Raw genomic sequence first — 13,617 nt, forward strand, 5'->3', positions numbered from 1 at the left:
GGCAAAATATATTCTGAATAAATGGGCCCACAAAACAAGATAGTTTATCTATCCTAGAATTGAAAAAATTAAACTTCAAATTAAAATTGATCAAAAGAGATGAAGAAGGTAATTTTATATTCATCAGAGGAAAACTTTGTCAGGAAGAAGTCTCAATTATAAACATCTATACCTAAATACAAAGGCACTCACATATGTAATGAAACATTACTAAAGATAAAATCACATATAAAACTTCCCACTCTTATAGTAGGAGACTTCAACAATCCACTCACATCACTATACAGGAGCAACAGACAGAAACTTAACAAAGAAACAAAATAAACAGCAGAGATTATAACCAACTGAAATTAAAATTCATGTATAGAACATTCAATCGAAACAATAAAAATATACCTTCTTCTCAGCTCCATATGCAACATTCTCTAAAGTCGACCACATATTTGGTAACATAGCAAAACTACAGATATGCAAAAAATTGGAATAACTAGTTGCATTTTTTCTTTTTCGAGACAGGGTTTCTCTGTTTTGTTTTGGAGGCTGTCCTGGAACTTGCTCTGTATGCCAGGCTGGCCTTGAACTCACAAAGATCTGCCTGCCTCTGCCTCCTGAGTCCTAGGATTAAAGGCATGCACCACCAATGCCTGGAAAATCTGCTGTATCTTAACAGACTACCATGCATTAAAGTTACAATTCAACACCAACACAAATGGCAGAAACCATACAAATTCATGGCAACTGAACAATGCTCAGTTACACCATACATGGGTCAAGCAATAAATAAAAAATTAAATTAAACACTTCCTACAATATAGTGAGAAAGAAGACACAGCATATCCAAAGTATGGGACACTTTGAAAGCAGGGTTAAGTGGAAAGTTGATATCATGCGCCCAAGTGAAGAAACTGGAGAATAGTCACATTAGAGAAAGAACAGCAAAATTTAAAATCATAGAAAAAAGAAGCAAACTCAACCCAGAGGAGAAGACGCCAGAAAATAATCATATTGAGGTTTGAAATCAATAAGGTAGAAACTAGGAAAACATGACAAAGTAGCAGTGAAACAAAGTGTAATTTTTTAAGAAAAACAAGATATAGAAATCATTATACAAACTAACCAGAAGGTGGATATAGAAAATGCTGATTAACAAAATTAGAAATGAAAAAGTGGACATGACAATGGACATTAAGGAAATCCACACAATCATCAGGTCATACTTTGAATACCTGTACTATATAAAATTCAGAAATGTAAATAAAGTATACAATTTTCTTAATAGATATCACTTAGCAAAATTAAATCAAGAGCCGATTAGTAAGGTAAATTATCTGATAACCCCTAATGAAAATGAAGAAGTCAACAGATTCTCCCAACCAGAAAAACTCCAAGGTCTTATTGTTTCAGTGTGGAATTCTATCAAGAATTCAAAAAAGTGCTTGTATCAGTACACGTCAAGGTGTTCCACACAAAAGAAGCAAAAGGGACATTAGCAAAATATTTTTATGAGGCTACAATTGTCTTGGTAATCAAGAGACACAAAGATACAACTGGGACAGACAATTATAGACCAGTATTCCTCATGAAAATTGATGCAAATATAATCAACAAAATGCTGGAAAACTGAATTCAGGAACACATCAGAAAAAAATCATACAATATGATCAATTAGGCTTCTTCACAGGGGTGCATGGATGGTTTATCATAGGAAAATCCATTAATGTAATCCACAATATCAACAAACCAAAAAACAAAACAACATGATATTTTAGTAGATGATGAAAAAGGCATTGAAAAAAACCAACACCTCTTCATGATAAAAGTCTTGGAAAGATCAGGAAAAACAAGAATCTACAAAGCATAATAAAAATGAACAGCCAAAATTAAACTAAATGGAGAGAAACTCAACGTGATTCCTCTGTAATCAGGAACAATTCAAGACTGTTAACTCTCTGTATTTCCCTTCAATATTGTACTTGAATTTCTATCTAGAGATAAAAGAGAATAAAAGGAGATCAAAGGGATGAAAATTGGGAAGATGTCAAACTTTCAGTATTTTCAGATGATATGAAATTTTGGAAAACTGACACAAAAGACTATACCACAGAACACCTACATCTGGTAAAGACTTTCAGCAAACTACAGGACACAAAATTAACTCAAAACTATCAGTAGCCCTAGTATGTACAGATGACAAATCAGCTGAGAAAGAAATAATAGATACATCACCCTTTACAATATGCAGAATGTACATGAAATATTTTGTGGTAATCCAAACTAAACAAGTGAAAGAGCTGTAGAGTAAGAACATAGAGTCTGTAAAGAAAGAAATAAGAGAATATACCAGAAAATGGAAAGGTCTCCCTTGCTCTTTTATAGGTAGTATCAACAGAGAAAAATGGTAATTTTGACAAACTTAATCTACAGATTCAATGCAATGCTCATCAAAAACACAACACAATTCTCAGACATTGAAAGATCAATACTCACCTTTATATGGAAAAAACAGGATACACACAACAATAGAAGAACTTCTTGAATAATCACCATCCCTGATTTTAAGGTGTATTATAGGGTCATAATCCTGAAAACAGGTCGGCATTGGCACAAAAATAGACAGGTAGACCAAAGAAATGGAATGGAAAACCCTGATTTTAAGCCACACATGTGCAAACAGATGATTTTTGGCCAAGAATGCAAAGTTATACAAAGGAAAAAGAAAGCATCTGCACCAAATGTTGATGGCATAACTGGGTGAGACCATGTAGAAGATTGAAGACACATCCACATCTATCACTATGCACAAAAGTTAAATCCAAATGGATCAAAGACCTCAAAATTAATCCTGCCATATTGAACCTCTTCAAAGAGAAAGGCAGAGGTGATTTCGAAAGGATTGGTACAGGAGACTGCTTCCTGACCATAACAACATTAGCACAGACAGTGAGATCAACAATTAATTAATGTGACCTCTGTGAATCTGAGAAGCTTCTGTAATGCAAAGGAATAACATGGCAAGACAAAAACAGCAGCTTACAGAATGGGAAAAGATCTTTATCAACCCAGTATCTTACAGAGGACTCATTTCCAAAATATACAATCAACTCATGGAGACAGGCACAAAACCCAAACAATCAATTTAAAAATTAAGGTACATAACTAAATTGGAAATTCTCAATGGAGGAATCTAAAATGGCTGACAGACACTTAAGAAAGTTCTGAACATCCTTAGCCATCATGGAAATGCAAATCAAAACAAATCTAACATACGGTTTTATGCCAGCCAGAATGGCTAAAATAAAATACACCAATTACAGTCTATGCTGGAGAGGATGTGCAGAAAGAGGCAACTTCTCCATTGCTATTTGAAGTACAAATTTGTGTATCCACTTATAAAGCAGTATGACAGATTCTCAAGAAAATGGGAATGAGGCTATTGCAAGATCCTACTGTTCTTCTCCTGGTTATACATCCAAAGAATGCACACTCAACATGGATATATGTTCAAATTTGATCAAAACACCTTTTTTTGTAATAGCCAGAACATGGAAGCAACCTAGATGTGGTTCAGCCGAAGAGTTGATAAAGAATATGTGGCAAATGGATTGAACTAGAAGAAACCATCCTGAGTGAGGTAACCCAGTGACAAAAAGAATATCATGGTATGTACTTATTCATATGCGATTTTTAAGCATAGAGCAAAGGATTACCAGACTAAACTCTGAAACATAATGCTGGAATCCAGTTGCAGAGCGGGAGAAAAGATAAGCAAATGAGCCAAGATAGTGCTGAAGATATTACAGTTAACCTGACCTAATGAGAGCATAGAGACCCTAGTCATAAAGAGAAGGGGCGTGATCAGTACAGGACCTAAGCATGACCTCTGAAAATGTGTGCCAGCTGGAGGCCAAGGTAGTCTAAGGAATTTCTAACCGTGACGCCAGTGTTTATTCCTAGTTCACAAATGGATTTTGGGAGCCCATATCCTGTGGAAGGATAGTATTACAGGCCAGATACACACACGGTGGCCTGGGCATTCCCCCAAGTGATGTGATGGACTTGGATGATCACACTTGGAGGGGCTCACTTTCCCAGGGAAGTGAGGGAAGTGGGTGGGGGCTTGTGTGGGGGCTCAGTAGGAAGCAAGGGAGAATGCGAGGGTGAAGTATTGGGGTGATGGATATGTTTGTACAATAAAAACTTTAAAATGTTCCAAACTAAAATGAAAAATAGGGAACGCTTAATGCATTTCTGACATTGAATTTTCTTAATGTGAAAGAAACATCAGCTGTGGGAAATCATTGGACAAATTATCCTTCTGAGCTAAATCAGCCTATCCAATTCAATAATTTATTTCCTCAGAATAAATTAAGGATATTTGCTACATTTGGGTAGGTGTTTCTATCAGAAAGTAGAAGAAAAGCTATGGATAGAATCAAAGATAACCACAAGTCGATTAGAGCAGAAGGAACCTTTTCATGTGACCAATAATAGGTCATCCACCAATGTAAATCCCACAAGTTGAAAGGAAATACACTTTCTGGACGGTTCTTTTCTTTGTAGGAAAACAGAAAATAACCACTTTCAAGAAGAGCAAAGACACCAACCATGTAAATGACTAAAAAAGTCCTGCTAGTTATCCAAAAAGAATTACCAAAGAAAGAAGAATCTGACTTATGCTACTGACATTTAATACAGGGAAAAACTGCACTACCTAAGCACCTATGCCACTTTTTTTCAAGTTTAATAGTATTCCCTATTCATGGTGGTCCTCTATATTCAAGCATGCTGTTAATAAAATCAGATTTTCTGTCTCATATCAGAGGAGTCAACTGGTGTGCAACAGAAAAATAAATCTAAGGTTTATTATTATCCAAACTCTTTTCTCTGGAAAAATTCAAAAATTTCTCAAAATATTTTCATCAGTATTGATATCGTTCTCTATATGGAAACCTATATGATTTAAGCTTTCCATTTTGATATTAATTTTTGAATCTTCAACAATGAAAAATACAATGTCTTGACAGCAATCTCTAATGTCTCCAGAAAGAAGAGGGTGCCCCACAATATTGATTCTACTTGATTCAACGTGATGTCTACATATCTGTATAATATTTTGCATGTTGAAACAATTTATTAAAATGTTCTTATTTTGAACTATGAATACTTTCTCTGATAAAGATATTTCAGTCTACTTCGATCAAAGATTTACATATATATGTTTAAAATTGTCCATATTTTATGTGGGAAGCTTCAGTCAGTGAGGAATAGATGTTTCTAATTACTAAGGATTACAATTACCAATGCTCCTTGTACCTAAAAAATTTAGTTATTTAGGGTCTCTATGTACTCAGTGGTGCACCCAACATGTGTGCACCCAAGATGTGTGATCTTCAAATACTACAAAAAACAATAGAATATGGCATTTAAATGATTTAATAATTTATACCTCTGTTGACAAAATACAAAACTAATTCAGACTTCACCAAGCACTTCCAGAGAGTAAGATGTGTTCTGATGTCACTCTACTTGGAGTTTGTTTTTCATGACAAAGAAATGCCTCTGTCTCAACTGCTGACAGTATACATGCTGTTCTAACTGGGCTAATGGGAAGTAAACCTAAAGAGACTGCTGTCACATGCCAATTAGTGGTAGGGCATTCTTTCCAATTTTCTTGCTTCTGAGACAGTCTCTCACATACTCTATGTCTTAGGCAAAGTTGGTTGTCCCAAAATTATTGTAAATCTTGGGTGTCTGCACAGGTAGTCTGCTTTTTCTCTCATTCCTTGAACTTTTAGGAAGTTACTTTGTTTCACTTCTGATTTATCCTTGTAATGCTATTTTCCTTCTCAGATAGTTTATCAGGTTGAAGACTACATAGTTGTAGCTAGTATCTTCTCTTACCTTACCTAAAGCATATTAGGTACAATAATTACACTTTCCAGTATAGGACAGGTGCTAAGGTAACTCTGTAATATTCCATTAACCTGGGACTGGAGGTTTAGTGTGTTTATATTGCTTAATGCTGTTCTCTTTTTGAAGGTCTAAATTTTTACAAAGTTTTAACTTTCTCCTGGCCTATATTTGATATTTTCTTATTTAGACAAACCAGGGAAATGTAGTTTCACATTGCTATGACAGTGACCATGTGGTGGTGTCACATCCTAGGGGCATGGTTTTAGGTGTTTATATGTGGTTCTATATATGTAAAAGCAGGTGTTGTTTCACTATCTTGTTTTGTGGTGAGAGATTCAGAAAAGCAGAGACTGCACCTTGTAGAGCAGAAAGACTACAACAGTTGTTTACTACTTCTTGTGTAAATGCTTTCCTAATACAACATGTTTATTTTGGAACTTGTGGACTCATTTAAAGCCTGCATTAATCCTAATGGTCAGGACTATACATAATGTATCCAATTTTCCCAGGTGGTTTTGATATCCTGCTTTAATGCTTTTAATTTTCTTCATAAATACTATGCTAAGCAACTGAAAATTTAGAGAAAAATCATATCTGACATCAGCCATAGTCTTGTCAAACTAAAGGCAATAGCTTAAAATAATCCTGAACACTGGAGAAATGGGAAAATTACACTTTAATGATTGATGTTGAAGCATATGTATCATAGACAAGAGATGCACTTAGTTTTTCAAAGATTATTTTTTTATGGAACTACAGGCAAAATTATACTGCATAACTCTCCAAGTTCCCTCTCCCTCCAATCCTCCTATGCCCCTCACTGATCACCTAACCCCATCACCATCAACTCCTCAGAGTTGATAAGGCCATCATCCTTGGAGGTTTATGAAGTCTGACTCATCATTGGGATATGTATCTAAGCTAAGAGTGCATCCCTTCATGTGGAAAGGGATCCCAAAGTCAATTCGTGCTCTAGTGATAAATGCTGGCTTCACTGTGAGAAGATGAATGGACTTCCCAGGCCTGCTAATTGTCACCCACGTTCAGGAGAACTGGTAGAGTTATTCTCATTCCCCAGTTGCAAGTCTGGAGCCATGAGCTCCCACTTGTTCATACCAGCTATTTCTGTGGGCTTCCCCAGATTGATATTGAACATTTGGCTCATCACTCCTAGCTCTCTACAATGGGAATTTCAGCATTACTCAGTGCTTATCTGTGGATATCTGCTTCTGCTTCCATCAGCTACTACAAGAAGGCTCTTTGATGGCATTTAAGGTAGTCATCAATATCATTGTAGGTAAAGAGTATTTAAATTTGCCTCTCCACTGTTGATTTTATTCATAGATGGGTTCATCTCTGTCAATATCTAGAAATTTCCCTAATGCCATACATCTCTTTCAATCTACAATGGATCCTTCTATTAAGGTGTCTCTTTTGATGCTTTCCTCTATTATACCCCCTACTCAATCTACTGATCCTTCATGTTCTTTGCCCTAATTCTCTTCATTCCTCCTTTTCCTATTTCTTCTCCTTCCCATTGCTTGCTCAAAAGTGATCATGATATCTTATCCCTATCTGCTTCTGTTGGGCACCATGAATGCCCTACATTTTCCTACCTTCTATATAGGGGAATTTTAGGCAGGTTTTCATTTAGACTGATATCCATATTAGTGAGTATATACCATGTTTGACTTCTTTTTCTGGGATACCTCAACCTGGAAGTTTTCTTCTAATAACATCTTTTTGCTTGCCAATATCAAGATTTCATTGTTTTGATTTTAGTGATTATTACTCAATTGTTTAATTGTATCATATTTCTTAATCCATTCTTCATTAATGGGAATCTAGGTATTTTCCAGATTCTTGCTATTACAAATAGTGCTGCTATGAACATAGTTGATTATATACATCAAATTTACATACTTTACTAATATTCCTAAAAGTTGAATTCCTGTATCTTGGGGTAGACTGACAAAGTGCCATAATAGTTGCAAATGTAATTGAAGAAATGTGCACTCCCACAAGTAATGGAGGAGTGTCCCCTTTTCTCCACATCGTCTCTGGCTTCAACAGCCATTGCTGTTTTTTGCCATTCTGGCAGGTGAGAGATTCTATCTCAGAGATATTTTGATTTCATTTTCCTGATGACTAAGTATGTTGAGCAATTTATTAAGTGTCTTTTAGACATTTTAGATTTTCCTATTGAAAAAACTTAAGTTCCATTGAAAAAAAAGACCTAAACAAAATCCAGCCAAAATGAAAGTACCTCTTAGAAGAGAAAGCCAAAGATAATCATGAAAGAATTTTCACAGCAAACCACATCCTCAACATAACATCAGTAGCACAGATGCTGAGATCAACAATTAATAAAAGGGGCCACCAGAAAATTAGAAGTTTCTACATGGCAAAGGACACACTCAAGAAGACTAAATGACAGCCCATTAAATGCAAAGGATGCTCACAAATCCCACAGATAACAGAGGACGATTTTCAATATATACATAGTAATGAAGAAATTTGTCACCAGAGTACCAGGCAATTCAATTTCAAAATGTGATACAGAACTAAATATAGAATTCTCAATGCAAGCCTGGCAGTGGTGGCACATGCCTTTAATCCCAGCACTCGGGAGGCAGAGGCAGGCAGATCTCTGTGAGTTCGAGGCAAGGCTGGACTGACAGCCCCCGAAACAATACAGAGAAACCCTGTCTCATAAAAACAAAAAACAAAAAAAGAATTCTCAATGGAGTTTTAATTATTTTACATCATTTTTATTTTGAAATATAAATTAGAAAAAAGGTTGGTTCACATGTAAATCACAGAGCCCTGTTCCTCTCCCTCCTCTCCTCCCACACACTTCCATTCCCGTTAACCTCCTCATGCCCCCTTCCCCAATCCCAACTTCTATCCAAAGGGAGGTAGATGCACTCTATGGGGGATATCTGTAATATATCATTTCATCCATGACAGGGGCTATGTCCTCCCCAATCTTCGAGGCTAAGAGAGAGCATCTCTTATTTTTGGATGGGCACTAAAAGTCCATTTGTATGCCAAGGATAAATATGTATCTACTACCCATGTTCCCATTTATTGCCTAGGCCTCCTCACTGACACCTACATTCAGGGGGACTTGATCAGTCCCATTCTGGTTTCCAAGCTGCCAGTCTGTGGTTCAAGATGTCCCACATCTTCACGTCAGCTGTTTCTGTGGGTTAAACAAGCACAGTCTTGACCCCTATGCTCATCAGTCCTCCCTCTTTGTCACTGGGCTCCTTGAGTTCTGCTCAGTGTTTTGCTATGGGTGTTTGCCTCTTCTTCCATAAGTCGTTGGTTGAAAGTTCTGTTCCTCAGACTTTCTGGCCCTGGGCCTGAAGCCTAGAACTCCACTGATCTATGCCTAAAATCCACATATGATTGAGTATATACAATGTTTGTCTTTTTGTGACTGTGATACCTCAGTCAGGATGGTTTAATCTAGTGCCATTCATTTGTCTGAAAATTTCAAGTTTCCATTGTTTTGTTCTGTACCACATTTTCTTTCCAATCTTAAGTTGAAGGACATCTAGGTTGCTTCCAACTTCTGGAAATTCCAAATAATCTTGCTATGAAAATACTGGAACTGAGTGGAATTGCTGGTTCTTTTGGTAGATTTCATTTCATGAGGAATCTCCATTATGATACCCAAAGTAGCTGTAAATGTTGGTACTCCCACTAACAGTGGAGGAATTTTCCCCTTTCTCCACATCTCCAGCAAAAACTGTCATTGGTGATTTAGATTTTAGCCATCCTGACAAGATTAAGATGGTATTACAGAGTTATTTGATTTACATTTCCCTGATGACTAGGGATATTGAGCACTTTCTTAAGTGCCTTTAGCCATTTTAGACACCTCTATTTAGAATTCTCTATTTAGTTCTGTAGCACAATTTTAATCAGATCCTTTGTTGATTTGGAGAGTTGCTTCTTGAGTTCTTTTAAATTTTAGAGCTTGGCCCTCTGTCAAATTTGGCGATAGTGAATATGTTTTCCCATTCTGTGGGCTGCCTTTTTGTCTTATTGTCAGTGTCCTTTGCCTTACAGAAGCTTCTTAATTTAAGGAGGTACCAAGAATTAATTGGTGACCTCAGTGTGTGTCTTACTGTTGTTATGTTCAACAAGCAATCTCCTGTACATATTCATTCAATGGTACCTAACAATTTTTCTTCTAAGAGGTTCAGTGTGGCTGGATTTTTGTTGAGGTATTTCATCCATTTGGACTTAACTAATGTTTGTGGTGATAAACCTGTGTCTATGTGCATTATTCTACATGCCAGCATCAAGTAATGCCAGCACCATTTGTTGAAGATCCTTTCAATTTCCCTTTTATATATTTAGCTTTATTGTCTAAGATCAGTAGGCTACAGATAATCTCACCCTACCAACAGCTAGAAGAAAAATAATTCACATATTATTTCACCACCATCAACAAACAAGAATGAGCAATTAATTGTCACTATTATCCCTACATATTAATTAAATTAATACACCCATACAAAGAAACAGGGTAAGAGAATGGATTCCAGGACAGAACCCATTCTTCTGTTGCACACAAGAAACACACCTCAGACTCAAAGACAGCCTTTACCTCAGAGTTAAGGGTTAGCAAAAGATTATCCAATCAAATAGACAGAGGAAAAAAGCAGAGTTATCAATCCTAATATCTGACAAATAGACTTCAAAATAAAATAAGTCAAAAGAGATTTACTTCTTTTTTACAGATCTAAAATATTTAATAAGTTATTCAATAAATAAGTGCACAGCTTTTAGAAAAGGTAAAGATTTCTATAATGAACATATATTTAGAAACTTTTAAGTGTGTTTCTACGCTTTTAAAATGGTTATCTTTTCCTATAATTTTTGTATTATAACTTTTATTTACAAAAAAGGGGATATTTACTGATATTATTACCAAGCAGGCATCTCAAAGATGAGGAAAAAGGAACTCAAAATGTATATATTTTAGGCAAAATGCCAGAAAAATTCAATAAAATAAAAATATGAAAAATTGATTGCTTAGTTAGATTGTTGCTTTTATCTTTTGTCAATACAAGCTGTAAGTATCTGAAACTCTGAATACTTTATTTGGTTAGCATAATCCTAAATCCTGGAACCCATGCCGTGTAGCACATAGTCCCTTTTCTTGAGGCACCCCGTGGATTTTGGCAAACAGTAATAAAGCATCTCAATGCCACATGTTAAACTTCATGCTTTATTGATTTTCTGGCCTTGCCTTTCTTCTAGCATCATTCTCCTGGAGATCCAAGTTCTTCTAGTCGTTTTCTCTGTGTAGTTTCTAGTTCTTCCATTCTTTTGCGAAGCAGAGAGTGTTCTCTTTGATGTTGTTCCTCTTGCGTATGAGGAGGAAAGGAGGGCTCCATCCCAGGAAATACAGCTGATGACTGAAAGTTAGCAGGATGGAGTGATGCTGTTGGAGGCAGATCAGGAGCCCAAATTAGACTTTGAAATTCATTATGTCTTTTCTGTAGGTCCTTTTGATATTTTTAAATCCTTGTATATTCTTCAAATGGAACATTTTGTTTGTTTAACACCTGGTTTTCTGTTTCTAACTCTTCTTTCTTTGCCTCCAAGACTTCCACATTTTCCTGAAGTATCTTCAACTTGTTTTCATGAAGAGATTTTCTCTTTTTCTGAGCAGTTGCAGCTCTCTGTAGTTTCTCTTTAGTTTGATTATATTTTACTTCTCTGTCAGAGATACGCTCATGAAGTTTATGCTTTTCTTCCAACCACTCTATATGTTATTCCTCCAATTTTTCAACTTCTAGTTGCACTTTTTCAGCTTGGCTCCTTAAATTTCGCCATTCTTGTTTTAATCTCTCCACCATGTCCTTCAGCATTTGGGTTGAATTCAGCAAGTCATTCTCTGAGTGTGGCAGCGAGGTCACCTGGATCTGCAAATTACTAATTTGCTGTTTCAGTTCAGAATTTTCAAGTTTTTCTTTCTCTGCTTTCTCTGTGTTCACAATTTGTTGCTGAAGTTTTATCCTAATGCTCTGAAGCTCCCTCCGCCATCTGTGAAGCCCGCAGTTTCTCTACACACTGCTCCTTCTCAGACTGCCTCCAGACATCGCTTTCCACTTTCATTTTCTTTAATTCTGATAGTCTGTTCTCAAGTTCTAGCTTTTCATCCTGTAATGCTACCAGTTTTTGATAACCTTCTTCTTTGGCAGCTTGTACTTTACGTATTAACTCACGGTCTTTTTCCACCAGGAGCACTTTGAGATGTTCAACAGTTGACTTAAGACAATGAGATTTACTTCTTACAGAAGAGAACATGTACCAACAAACACTTGGAGCAAGTACTTCACAGATTATTATTAGTGAGATTGGGTACTCTTGTATGGTTTACCAGTTCCAGTTGCTTGGAAATGACCAAGACTTTTACAATAGGCACATTTGGAGACTGACCTCCATTATATGCTGACATCAAAAGTTTTACAATTACACATACTTTTGAATAGTAAACCTCCCATGTACAATCCTGATTCTCAGTTGCTTCCTGTTTTTGGGTACATGATATGGGCCGAGACTTCTGCCACAATTTTCAGGCAACAATTATGATTTATCTCCCTGTCACAATCTAATACACCATTCATTTCTAAACCAACAACACCCACTTACGACCTCACAATATGTCTTCCTAGACTTAGCCAGAGGCTACAAATTTCTATTTTTACTTCTGCTGTCTCAAAGGTATGTTCTATGTCTTCAGTACAGGACACATGGAAGTAAATGCATCATTGTAACATTCCAGTTGTTGGATATTTTAGCTTCAGATAAGGCTGTCCTACTGATAAAATTTTGCAAAAATGGAAGGAAATTTAGGCCTAAATGGGAAATTTTTTCCACACACAGAGGCAGTATTATAATCAAATAATTACAATTATAAAAACTCAAAGTTCATAAAAGAAGGATGTGGCCACAACTTCAAGAGAAGAGGCCAGAATAATCCAGACAATTTATGAGCCCAAGTAGAAGATGATTTACAGAGGCCAGAATGATCCAGTGACAGTCAATGTGATTATGAGTAGTTGGGATCTCTTTGTTCTCTGCTGAGGATGTATGAAGGGGACAAAGAGTTATACATTGAGTCATTTAGACTCCTGGCTTGATAAAATTTGCTTTACTGCTAAATGTGTGCAACAAAGGAACTGTGAGCCTGTATTTTCTGATTTCTAAGTAAACAATTTCAGAGTTCTTCATAACAATACGGAAACTACACTATTCACTGTGGTATATAGACATTAAACCACCATATACATTAATGTCAGGATACTCACCTCCAATTCATGTTGAGCTCTAAGGATGTACAGTAGATATTACCTTAGGTAGAGTAAAATATTCAATGATAGCAAATATATTTCAGTTTCATATGACTTAAAATTACTCAAAGTTTGTACAGTGACATATGCTTTGGCCAACAGACAGACACTCATAAGCATGAGTGTAGAATACAAAACTGACACCCCTACTCACATTTAATCCATTGTAAAAGCACCAAGATGTGATTTTTTTTCTCTATCCATAGTAGATTTGTTTGGAGGTATACTTTATATATCACAAGAATATTTTCCCTTCCATAACAATGAGCCTACAGTGGCATCTTGATTGCTTTTGAGATCTTTGGTGAAATCCCATGAAAAAAGA

General features: G+C 36.1%; 1 pseudogene; it reads right to left on the bottom strand.

The window, feature by feature from the left end:
• Positions 1-11,195: 11,195 nt before the first annotated feature.
• On the bottom strand, positions 11,196-12,246 carry LOC121138091 (annotated as a pseudogene).
• Positions 12,247-13,617: the final 1,371 nt, after the last annotated feature.

Source organism: Mesocricetus auratus, unplaced genomic scaffold, assembly GCF_017639785.1.
Source record: "Mesocricetus auratus isolate SY011 unplaced genomic scaffold, BCM_Maur_2.0 contig_8661_pilon_obj, whole genome shotgun sequence".
Classification (NCBI taxonomy): Eukaryota; Metazoa; Chordata; class Mammalia; order Rodentia; family Cricetidae; genus Mesocricetus; species Mesocricetus auratus.